Source organism: Periplaneta americana, chromosome 6, assembly GCF_040183065.1.
Source record: "Periplaneta americana isolate PAMFEO1 chromosome 6, P.americana_PAMFEO1_priV1, whole genome shotgun sequence".
Classification (NCBI taxonomy): domain Eukaryota; kingdom Metazoa; phylum Arthropoda; class Insecta; order Blattodea; family Blattidae; genus Periplaneta; species Periplaneta americana.
The window spans coordinates 3,497,727-3,510,272 of record NC_091122.1 but is presented as its reverse complement, the minus strand read 5'-3'; the positions used below and the strand labels follow the sequence as shown (position 1 = coordinate 3,510,272).

General features: G+C 32.5%; 1 protein-coding gene across 1 annotated transcript in view; it reads right to left on the bottom strand.

Annotated features, from left to right (window-relative positions):
- The window catches only part of LOC138702168 (uncharacterized), an 80,781-nt gene extending 78,680 nt beyond the window's left edge, over positions 1–2,101 (bottom strand). The window contains exon 1 of the mRNA XM_069829773.1: positions 1,997–2,101. The gene's annotated coding sequence lies outside the window, so the exon portion shown is untranslated. The remainder of the gene's footprint in view (positions 1–1,996) is intronic.
- Between the last annotated feature and the right edge of the window lie 10,445 nt (positions 2,102–12,546).

The window sequence follows — 12,546 nt, the reverse complement described above, 5'->3', positions numbered from 1 at the left end:
ATGATATATGATATGATATGATATATGATATGATATGATATGACATGACATGATATATGATATGATATATGACATGACATGATATATGATATGATATATGATATGATATATGATATGATATATGATATGATATGATATGACATGACATGATATATGATATGATATGATATGACATGACATGATATATGATATGATATGATATGATATATGATATGATATATGATATGATATGATATGACATGACATGATATATGATATGATATGACATATGATATGATATATGATATGATATATGATATGATATGATATATGATATGATATGACATGACATGATATATGATATGATATGATATATGATATGATATGACATGACATGATATATGATATGATATGATATATGATATGATACATGATATGATATGACATGACATGATATATGATATGATATGATATATGATATGATATGACATGACATGATATGATATATGATATGATATGACATGACATGATATATGATATGATATGATATGACATGACATGATATATGATATGATATGATATGACATGACATGATATATGATATGATATGATATGACATGACATGATATATGATATGATATGATATATGATATGATATATGATATGATATGACATGACATGATATGATATATGATATGATATGACATGACATGATATATGATATGATATGATATGACATGACATGATATATGATATGATATGATATTATGATATGATATGATATATGATATGATATATGATATGATATGACATGACATGATATGATATATGATATGATATGATATATGATATGATATGACATGACATGATATATGATATGATATGATATATGATATGATATATGATATGACATGACATGATATGATATATGATATGATATGATATATGATATGATATGACATGACATGATATATGATATGATATGATATATGATATGATATATGGTAAGATATGATATGATATATATGATATGATATATGATATGATATGACATGACATGATATATGATATGATATGATATGACATGACATGATATATGATATGATATGATATGATATGATATATATGATAAAGTATGATATTATCTATGATATGATATGATATAAAAATGTTATGTTTTTTTAACGACGCTCGCAACTGCAGAGGTTATTTCAGCGTCGCCGGATGTGCCGGAATTTTGTCCCGCAGGAGTTCTTTTACATGCCAGTAAATCTACTGACATGAGCCTGTCGCTTTTAAGCATACTTAAATGCCATCGACCTGGCCCGGGATCGAACCCGCAACCTTGGGCATAGAAGGCCAGCGTTATACCAACTCGCCAACCAGGTCGACGATATGATATATGATATAAGATATGATATAAGATATATGATATGATATATGATATGATATGACATGATATATGATATAAGATATGATATGATATGATATAATATATATGATGTATGATAAGGTATGATATGATATGATATATGATATGATATGAATCCTGTACAAGTAACCAGACGATATCCGGGGCTAATTTAGCACGCTCGTAGCGCGGGCTAGCGAAATATCTATGAATAGCACCCTTAAAGACTCACTTTAGGCACTGATAACAATCAGTAAAATGCAACTTTAAGCACTATCGTAGAAAAAAAAACCTCTTTCCCCCCGAAAAGGAAATAAAAATGAGCAAAAATTGTATTAAACTTTTTTTTGTTTGAATTATCTCAAAGAATAACCCCCTGAAATATAATGACATCACTTACGGTCCATCCCGTATGGGAAGAAGTTTCGGAAGCTGCCATTCAAAATTGAACACGGGGTACAAATTTATTTCTTCTCTTAATTTGTAACCAGTGGGAAGTCAGTATCTTTTGCCAAATTTCAAAATGAGTGTCGAGTGGTTATTTCGAGATAATATCATCATTATCATATTATTATTACTACTACTATTATCTATATTTGTTCTTACCTCGTCGTGTCAGGCAGGGTCCCGCTGCATGATTGACGCCTTTCGACCGCCCCGCTGTCCTCCAGTCAACACTCTAGTCTCCCAGTCGCACTCCGCGGTCACCTGTTTGTATAATTCAGTCGCAATGTTAACAATAATGCGCGAGGCTCCTTACACACGTGCGAGCTAGCCGCGCATATGCTTTCTTTCACGTTTATAATATCTGTGGCCGGAAGAAAACGGTCATAAGTAAAAATTTTATACTTTTTAGGAGGATAGCAGAAAGATTGAAATTGGTGTCAATTATAGAGTTCTTTTAATTAAGAGGTTTTTCCTGGATATTATTTGTTTATATTTCTTCTAAACTAGGTAATGTTGCTCATTTAACAATTTTCTTGATTATTTCCAAAAATATCCGCATTTAAGCCCTTTCAAGACTACAACTCAAACTGAGTAGAAGGGACTATTTAACATAAGACCTTTTTCATGTCTATATAAATGAGAAATGTAAATTATTAGGAATGCAAAATGGGTCTTAAACAATTATAGGACTGTTTACCCTGGTGCTTAAAGTTTTGAAAGGAAAGGGCAACAGTATGTGATAAAATGACTAAAATACAAGTTAGACCTTTTTAATAGGGAAGCATGGAAAGTAAACATGTGATGTTTGTAAGGAATAAAGTATTAAATATTCTTAAGTCCTTTATTCTGTGTGTGTTCGATTCAAAAAGTACTTAGGACATTTGGTAACGCTCTATTAATCCAGTCAGGAGTCTTATTTGACTTTAGCCGTTTTACCAGATTGTAGAGAATTGTTTCCGCTTTCAGAATATATAAAAAATCTCATTTTAACAAAAAAATTGACTTAAGACCTTTTTCCTTCCGGCTGAATTATTTCAGACACTACGCAGCAGTATTACGCAAAAGACAGGACGATGCAAGTTGTAATAATTTTATAACGCCTCTAACACAATCTGCTGTGCTATCAAATACGCCCCTTGTCCACTAACATACGGTAAAGGTAGCTAAAGCATTTATAACAAATTAATTTTACAATATCGATTTCGGATTAAACGATATCGATATAGTACACCCAACGGTTATAAATATGAGAAATGCCTACTATTATTCGGTTGAGAAGCTTTTGTCATCCAGTCTGCTCTCAAAAAATCTGATAGAATTTATAAAACAGTTATATTACCGGTTGTTCTTTATGGTGGCTTTGAGAGGGGAAAAAAGGTTAAGGATGTTTGAGAATAAGATGCTTAGGAAAATATTTGGGGCTAAGCGGGATGAAGTTACAGGAGAATGGAGAAAGTTACACAACACAGAACTGCACGCATTGTATTCTTCACCTGACATAATTAGGAACATTAAATCCAGACTTTGAAACTAGTACGGTTAATTAAAATGTGTCTCAGTACAGCAGAGTCCGTATAGGTCAGTTTCTATCTGATGCTTTTTCCAATTCACTGCGGGCTAAAGCAAGGAGATGCACTATCACCTTTACTTTTTAACTTTGCTCTAGAATATGCCATTAGTAAAGTCCAGGATAACAGAGAGGGTTTGGAATTGAACGGGTTACATCAGCTGCTTGTCTATGCGGATGACGTGAATATGTTAGGAGAAAATCCACAAACGATTAGGGAAAACACGGGAATTTTACTGGAAGCAAGTAAAGACATAGGTTTGGAAGTAAATCCCGAAAAGACAAAGTATATGATTATGTCTCGTGACGAGAATATTGTACGAAATATAAATATAAAAATTGGAAATTTATCTTTTGAAGAGGTGGAGAAGTTCAAATATCTGGGAGCAACAGTAACAAATATAAATGACACTCGGGAGGAAATTAAACGCAGAATAAATATAGGAAATGCCTGTTATTATTCGATTGAAGAGCTTTTGTCATTCAAACGTTTATGCTATTCGTGATTGTTGTAAAATTCCTCAACAAATGACGTAAGTATACACTGAAGAAATGATTATATCGCACCTGATAGCATAGAATTGGGCTCTAAACCTTTAACACGCTCTCCAGTAAAATCTTGTATGTAGCAATATTATTCTCACCCCTTCAATTGTTCATTGAATTAAAATTAAGTTTAATATTCAATACGATTATATACGTTAAAAAGAACTTTCACGTGAATCTTTTCCAAGTCCTCTGACACCGAAATCACAGATCTACATCAATTGTTTTTAACACGGCCTCCTTACATAAAGATATAAATCACTGAAATAAAGGAACATCAAAATACGTTATTCATTTATTAATTAATACGTCATCGTCATTGTTGGAATTGCCTATATAAACAGACGACAACCCGGATGGCTGGGAGGTTTCTTTCAGGAAATTCTGCGATGTACATAACCTCTAAAAATATAAAAACAAATGAGGATAGATCCCCTAACAAAATAAGCTTAACTTGCTCATTTCTCTAGAACAAAAATAGGCTACAAGACGGTTTTGGTACGAAATAATATGGCAAGGGTGAGTGTTTTCGTAAAAGACAATTATTTTCCCTGGAACCAAAAATAAAATACGGTGTTGCTATTAAGTGATAGGGCAGGAGTGAGAGTTTTCATAAAGGACGAATATTTTTTCTGAATAAAAAATACAATAAAGCGTTGCTACGAAGCGGCAGGGTAGGGTTCAGTTTTTTTTGTAAAGGATGAGTGTTTTCCCTGGACCAAAAATAGAATACGGTGTTGCTTCTAAGTGGCAGGGCAAGGATGACTATCTTCGTAAAAGACGAATATTTTTCCTGAACAAAAAATACAGTACGGCGTTCCTACGAAGCAACAGGGCAGGGTTGAGAGTTTTTGTAAAGGACGAGAACTTTCCCTGGACCAATAATAATAGTTGTAATCCCTTGGTAGAGGGGAAGAGAAGGACTGATGGCCTTATCTCTACCAGCTTAAATAAATAAATGAGGTTTGTAAATGAGGTAGTTGTATCCGCCAAAATATAGATTCATTCATTCATAGTGTTCTGCCCAAGGGTAGGTCTTTCACTACAAACCCAGCATTTCCCAGTCTTTACTATTTTTTGCCTTTCTCTTTGTCTCCTCATATGATCCATATATCTTTAAAAAATATTGATTTAAGTTCAAAATTAATTTTTTATGATTTTGGCATCTTATCTCGACCAATCAGGATCCTTGTTAGAAATGATAATCCTGTTTCTTTTTCTAAAGTATGATATTCCTCAAATTCTGGCATAATAATAATAATAATAATAATAATAATAATAATAATAATAATAATAATATGAATAATAATACTTACTGGCTTTTAAGGAACCCGGAGGTTCATTGCCGCCCTCACATAAGCCCGCCATTGGTCCCTAACCTGAGCAAGATTAATCCAGTCTCTATCATCATATCCCACCTCCCTCAAATCCATTTTAATATTATCTTCCCATCTATGTCTCGGCCTCCCTAAAGGCCTTTTTCCCTCCGGCCTCCCAACTAACACTCTATATGCATTTCTGGATTCGCCCATACGTGCTACATGCCCTGCCGATCTCAAACGTCTGGATTTAATGTTCCTAATTATGTCAGGTGAAGAATACAATGCGTGCAGTTCTGTGTTGTGTAACTTTCTCCATTCTCCTGTAACTTCATCCCTCTTAGCCCCAAATATTCTCCTAAGAACCTTATTCTCGAACACCCTTAACCAGTGTTCCTCTCTCAAAGTGAGAGTCCAAGTTTCACAACCATACAGAACGACCGGTAATATAACTATTTTATAAATAATAATAATAATAATAATAATAATAATAATAATAATAATAATACTTATTTACTGGCTTTTAAGGAACCCGGAGGTTCATTGCCGCCCTCACATAAGCCCGCCATTGGTCCCTATCCTGAGCAAGATTAATCCATTCTCTATCATCATATCCCAACTCCCTCAAATCCATTTTAATATTATCTTCCCATCGACGTCTCGGCCTCCCAACTAACACTATATGTATTTCTGGATTCGTCCATACGTGCTACATGCCCTGCCCATTTCAAACGTCTGCATTTAATGTTCCTAATTATGTCAGGTGAAGAATACAATGCGTGCAGTTCTGTGTTGTGTAACTTTCTCCATTCTCCTGTAACTTCATCCCTCTTAGCCCCAAATATTTTCCTAAGCACCTTATTCTCAAACACCCTTAACCTATGTTCCTCTCTCAAAGTGAGAGTCCAAGTTTCACAACCATACAGAACAACCGGTAGTATAACTGTTTTATAAATTCTAACTTTCAGATTTTTCGACAGCAGACTGGATGATAAAAGCTTCTCAACCGAATAATAACACGCATTTCCCATATTTATTCTGTGTTTAATTTCCTCCCGAGTAGCATTTATATTTGTTACTGTTGCTCCAAGATATTTGAACTTCTCCACCTCTTCAAAATATAAATCTCCAATTTTTATATTTCCATTTCGTACAATATTCTCGTCACGAGACATAATCATATACTTTGTCTTTTCGGAATTTACTTCCAAACCTATATCTTTGCTTGCTTCCAGTAAAATTCCCGTGTTTTCCCTAATCGTTTGTGGATTTCTCCTAACATATTCACGTCATCCGCATAGACAAGCAGCTGATGTAACCCGTTCAATAATAATAATAATAATAATAATAAATCACAGGGCACCAAGCAAGAACTCGTGTGTATAATGCCAAGAATTTTGATATGTTTTATTTTAAAAGTGGAATTGTGACTTTATCAGGCAAAGAAGATATGCATAAGCTTGTAGGAACGTGCTTTGTGTAATAATAATGGTACAGAATCGTGAAACAAACATCGGTTTATGGCGTATAACGGAAAAATTATGGTTTCATATGTCTTGAACTGACGTTAGTCTTCTGTGACAATCTTTTGACTATCATAAAAAAGCCAAGTATGTTGTAAACAGCAGAAATACGATTAAAAACGTATATTACTACGTATTTCTCATAAGAAAGTGTCTATATTTGGTTATGGAAAGGTTGCTTGGCAACGATGAGTAGACCAAGTCTTTCAGTATTTAAATTGTCGATTTCTAAGGTTAGAGTTTTAAGTTTTGATATAAAATGTAAATAAGTTTCTGAAATAGCCATATTCACGTAACATATTTATGTGATGGGCTGTGTTAATGTAGCAAATCATAATGCCATACAATATAGTACAACATATTATGTAAAAGCTGTTCACATTAACTAATGCTGAACAAATAGAACTCACTCGTCTTCAACCATCGAGTGTGAAGTAAATAACCCCTTCTCCTCTTTGCTTACATCAGAACCAAACTACTCTAAAGTGTACGTAAATACATACATAATATATTTCAACAATTACCTCATAATATCGGTTGCAGAACTCTTCACAATTCGGCACTCAATTCTAGCACTCTCCGAGTCTGCTACTTGAAATTCGAACTGCGCATGCGTGTTTTTCAACTCGTTTCATCACACGACTCTTGGCAGTAAGCGTTTGGGCTGTTATTTTATCTTACTTTTAATTTAATGCAGCGATTTTTCGGTTCTTATTTCCTTCTTAATTTCAGTGTAGTGAGTTTTCTGCAGTAGGTTTTCAGTTATTATTTGGCTAACAAGCTACCGTAAATACAACGAAGCCATTGTGTTACCAGGGATGAAAGGAAGCATCAGTATATTTAAGGGAAGATTTACCTGGAAGGACTAGGTGACAAACACGGGTAATCGCCTGCCAGCATAAGGGACTTCAGAGCTCGAATCATGAAGCTACTTTCACTCTATTATTATTATTATTATTATTATTATTATTATTATTATTATTATTATTATTATTATTATTATTATTATTATTATTTTCTTTCCTTATCCTGTATATATAGCTATATAACTTTGTTCTAGAGTATGCCATTAGGAAAGTCCAGGATAACAGAGAGGGTTTGGAATTGAACGGGTTACATCAGCTGCTTGTCTATGCGGATGATGTGAATATGTTAGGAGAAAATCCACAAACGATTAGGGAAAATACGGGAATTTTACTGGAAGCAAGTAAAGACATAGGTTTGGAAGTAAATCCCGAAAAGACAAAGTATATGATTATGTCTCGTGACGAGAATATTGTACGAAATGGAAATATAAAAATTGGAAATTTATCTTTTGAAGAGGTGGAGAAGTTCAAATACCTGGGAGCAACAGTAACAAATATAAATGACACTCGGGAGGAAATTAAACCAGAATAAATATGGGAAATGCGTGTTATTATTCGGTTGAGAAACTTTTGTCATCCAGTCTGCTGTCAAAAAATCCGAAGGTTAGAATTTATAAAACAGTTATATTACCGGTTGTTCTGTATGGTTGTGAAACTTGGACTCTCACTTTGAGAGAGGAACATAGGCTAAGGGTTTTTGAGAATAAGGTTCTTAGGAAAATATTTGGGGCTAAGAGGGATGAAGTTACAGGAGAATGGAGAAAGTTACACAACGCAGAACTGCACGCATTGTATTCTTCACCTGACATAATTAGGAACATTAAATCCAGACGTTTGAGATGGGCAGGGCATGTAGCACGTATGGGCGAATCCAGAAATGCGTATAGTGTGTTAGTTGGGAGGCCGGAGGGAAAAAGACCTTTACGGAGGCCGAGACGTAGATGGGAAGATAATATTAAAATGGATTTGAGGGAGGTGGGATATGATGATAGAGACTGGATTAATCTTGCTCAGGATAGGGACCAATGGCGGGCTTATGTGAGGGCGGCAATGAACCCCCGGGTTCCTTAAAAGCCAGTAAGTATTATTATTATTACTGTATTATTTAGTCAACTGTCCGGAGACAGGTTGAACCTCACAAGTGACACCAATAAGGCATCACTTATGAGGCGACTAAGGCAGGAGATAGTAGCATAGGGTGGTTTTTTTAACCATACACTAAAGCAGATATAAAAATTATATTTATTTTAAAAGAGAATTTAGCACAACTGATATCAGTACCTGAAAATTTAAATCCAATAACTAAATAATAACTTTAACAATTAAATTAACCCTTAATTTATTAATAAATAAATAATGAAACAGGTTCTTAACTCAAAAATAAATACAATATTAGATAATTAAGAACCTGTTAATTAATTTAAGTGAAGTTTCAAGAACTTACCAGCGTTTAAAGAAGTGGTAAAAATGGTTACTACCATTTGCATGTAGCCAAACTTGGACACGACGGATCCTATTTTCTCGGACCCGTTCAAGTCGAATGATGAACCTATTAATACGTACCGTTATTTCATACCCTTACGAAGTCTGACAACCCTACTGCAGTAACTATGGGACAGTATGCTGTTATTCAGACCTAATCCGTGTGTGTATTCTTTGATGAGGCGGCAATGCGCTGTTGCCAAACTAACACAGATTTTCAGTCTAATTTTATAATTAACCTTTCAGTTAATTACAAAACGCAATACAGGATTTTTTTATTTATTTTAATGTAGTCTATTGCACAGTTATTACTTCTATCTTGTATAGCGCCCTTGCGATGGCTGAGTGATCACACCTCCGGCCTGTCACACAGGTTCGAGTCCCGGTCATTGAAAAATCCATAGTGACACTTTTGGCGGACAAGGTCGCAGTTGGAGTTTTTCGCGGGGTTCTCCCGTTTTTCCTCATATTAGGCATCTACATTATTACGTCACCATTTCTCTATTTTGTCATCATTCCATTCCGATCACCGGCTGGCGACGCACGGAGGGGGCTGGCCTAGGGACGTGGGGGTTGCCTGCTCGATACCTGCGTAGGCAACGAACCTTAGTATAGTCAGCCGGTGTGGGTTTTGGAATGCTTGAGGGTTAGCGCAATAGATCGTGACAGATCGCAGTGCTGGGCCATAATGCCCCCTCCCGTAAGTGCCATTACATTCCATCTTGTATAAGTACACAATGGAAATGATTGTTGGATGAAAGCTTGCGTATGTGGAACATCAAAGAAAATCATGTTTGGTTGGAGGGAAGTTGCGTCCAGAAAAACAATTCATTATGAAAAACAAATGCACATTTTTTTAAATAAATTGTGGTATAACAATTCATTATGAAAAATAAACGCACATTTTTTCAATAAATTGTAGTGCAACAATGCATTACGAAAAACAAACGCACATTTTTTCAATAAATTGTAGTGTAACGATTCATTATGAAAAACAAACGCACATTTTTTCAATAAATTGTAGTGTAACTATTCATTATGAAAAATAAACGCACATTTTTTCAATAAATTGTAGTGTAACAATTCATTATGAAAAATAAACGCACATTTTTTCAATAAATTGTAGTGTAACAATTCATTATGAAAAATAAACGCACATTTTTTCAATAAATTGTAGTGTAACGATTCATTATGAAAAACAAATGCACATTTTTTTAAATAAATTGTGGTATAACAATTCATTATGAAAAATAAACGCACATTTTTTCAATAAATTGTAGTGCAACAATGCATTACGAAAAACAAACGCACATTTTTTCAATAAATTGTAGTGTAACGATTCATTATGAAAAACAAATGCACATTTTTTAAAATAAATTGTGGTATAACAATTCATTATGAAAAATAAACGCACATTTTTTCAATAAATTGTAGTGCAACAATGCATTACGAAAAACAAACGCACATTTTTTCAATAAATTGTAGTGTAACAATTCATTATGAAAAACAAATGCACATTTTTTTTAAATAAATTGTGGTATAACAATTCATTATGAAAAATAAACGCACATTTTTTCAATAAATTGTAGTGCAACAATGCATTACGAAAAACAAACGCACATTTTTTCAATAAATTGTAGTGTAACGATTCATTATGAAAAACAAACGCACATTTTTTCAATAAATTGTAGTGTAACAATTCATTATGAAAAATAAACGCACATTTTTTCAATAAATTGTAGTGTAACAATTCATTATGAAAAATAAACGCACATTTTTTCAATAAATTGTAGTGCAACAATTCATTATGAAAAATAAACGCACATTTTTTCAATAAATTGTAGTGTAACGATTCATTATGAAAAACAAACGCACATTTTTTCAATAAATTGTAGTGTAACAATTCATTATGAAAAATAAACACACGTTTTTTCAATAAATTGTGGTATAACAATTCATTATGAAAAATACACGCACGTTTTGTTCAATAAATTGTAGTGCAACAATGCATTATGAAAAACAAACGCGCGTTTTTTCAATAAATTGTAGTGTAACAATTCATTATGAAAAATAAACGCACGTTTTTTCAATAAATTGTAGTGTAACGATTCATTATGAAAAACAAACGCACATTTTTTCAATAAATTGTAGTGTAACAATTCATTATGAAAAATAAACGCACATTTTTTCAATAAATTGTAGTGTAACGATTCATTATGAAAAACAAATGCACATTTTTTTAAATAAATTGTGGTATAACAATTCATTATGAAAAATAAACGCACATTTTTCAATAAATTGTAGTGCAACAATGCATTACGAAAAACAAACGCACATTTTTTCAATAAATTGTAGTGTAACGATTCATTATGAAAAACAAATGCACATTTTTTTTAAATAAATTGTGGTATAACAATTCATTATGAAAAATAAACGCACATTTTTTCAATAAATTGTAGTGCAACAATGCATTACGAAAAACAAACGCACATTTTTTCAATAAATTGTAGTGTAACAATTCATTATGAAAAACAAATGCACATTTTTTTTAAATAAATTGTGGTATAACAATTCATTATGAAAAATAAACGCACATTTTTTCAATAAATTGTAGTGCAACAATGCATTACGAAAAACAAACGCACATTTTTTCAATAAATTGTAGTGTAACGATTCATTATGAAAAACAAACGCACATTTTTTCAATAAATTGTAGTGTAACAATTCATTATGAAAAATAAACGCACATTTTTTCAATAAATTGTAGTGTAACAATTCATTATGAAAAATAAACGCACATTTTTTCAATAAATTGTAGTGCAACAATTCATTATGAAAAATAAACGCACATTTTTTCAATAAATTGTAGTGTAACGATTCATTATGAAAAACAAACGCACATTTTTTCAATAAATTGTAGTGTAACAATTCATTATGAAAAATAAACACACGTTTTTTCAATAAATTGTGGTATAACAATTCATTATGAAAAATACACGCACGTTTTGTTCAATAAATTGTAGTGCAACAATGCATTATGAAAAACAAACGCGCGTTTTTTCAATAAATTGTAGTGTAACAATTCATTATGAAAAATAAACGCACGTTTTTTCAATAAATTGTAGTGTAACGATTCATTATGAAAAACAAACGCACATTTTTTCAATAAATTGTAGTGTAACAACTCATTATGAAAAATAAACGCACATTTTTTCAATAAATTGTAGTGTAACAATTCATTATGAAAAATAAACGCACATTTTTTCAATAAATTGTAGTGTAACAATTCATTATGAAAAATAAACGCACGTTTTTTCATTAAATTGTAGTGTAACGATTCATTATGAAAAACAAACGCACATTTTTTCAATAAATTGTAGTGTAACAATTCATTATGAAAAATAAA